The sequence below is a fragment of the Trichinella spiralis genome (genome assembly GCF_000181795.1).
Source record: "Trichinella spiralis strain ISS 195 chromosome Unknown Scfld4493, whole genome shotgun sequence".
NCBI classification, from domain to species: Eukaryota; Metazoa; Nematoda; class Enoplea; order Trichinellida; family Trichinellidae; genus Trichinella; species Trichinella spiralis.
Genome location: NW_003531432.1, coordinates 1,267 through 2,548, shown reverse-complemented (window position 1 = coordinate 2,548; position 1,282 = coordinate 1,267).

The following is a 1,282-nucleotide window of genomic DNA, read 5'->3' as shown; positions in this document are numbered from 1 at the left end:
CAAAACAAAACAAAATTCTTACTTATCCGTCGGATGAAGATGATGATGATTTTGAAGCTGGTAAACAATTCAAGATATCGCAGAGGAAAGACCCATTAATGATAAAATTTATGAATGATTGTGATATCATTTTGCATATATGTAGTTGATTTGTCCATGTATATACAGATTGGTGTACATGTGCATGTTTATTATGTACATGTCTATATACGTATATATATCTGTGTGTGTGTGTGTGTGTGCGTGTACATATGTGTAGATGTTATTTTTACAAGTTTAATATTTAAATGACTTTTTAGTGAGGTTATTGTTGATCTTTAAGCTAGTTATGAAGCATGGGCTGTTGGACTGTTGGGTTAAGAAGATGTTTAATCGTACTACATACAGCTGATGAGTGCACAGTTAGTTAGTCTTCAATAACCAAGTTGGTCTGATTGCTTTTGCTTGCTTGTCAGAAAGTGACCAATCACTGGTCAGCGATTCTACCTTTTGAATTCTTTTAATTTTGGTGATTAGCTGTTAGCTTGTGCATGGAGCAGAGCTTGCTCGACAAGATCGATTTGAAAGTTCATCTTCGGAGGCGAGATTTATTTTCCAACATTCGATTCACTTCCAACTGGGGATGATGGTTCAGAATGAAGGGAACTGTGTGTTTCTCATCGTTGACAATTGTTTGACGCCAGTCGTTTTCAATTTGCTTCATTTTTAACAATTGTGCTCAAAGTTGTCATAAAGAGGAGACAAGCTGCTGTCTTTAAGTTTACTCTTCAGATTTATTTGAAATTTGTGTTTATGCAAAGTCAACATATAAGGGTTGAAACAAAAAAAACAAAGAAAAACCTTCTCTCTTTAAATTGTTCACATACAGTATTATTTATGAATAATATTTTATTAGTTGTAACTTGTTAGACTTGTCGTTGTTTCTTCGAATTAGGCGACGTAACTGTAAGAAAGATTTAGAAAATTTACCAATGCTTACATGTAATTATTGGTTTTCTTAAAATTACTTGTTCAATTGAAAGATTTCTAATGATCCTAATCTCCTTTCAAAGTAGTAGGATAAAGGATGTTGTTGGGCAGAATGTTGCCGTATGTTGTAAAGTAAAATAAATTGAAAGTACTGTTTTGATAGCTTGTTGATTCTTTTTGCTTTGTAATTTATTTATCGGTTGTTTAAATTTGTAACAGTTGATATTTCTTATTACATATTATCAGTAACGTTACTATAAATATTGGCCCAATAAATTCAAATTTCTGTGACTGATGACTTTTACCATTTTGA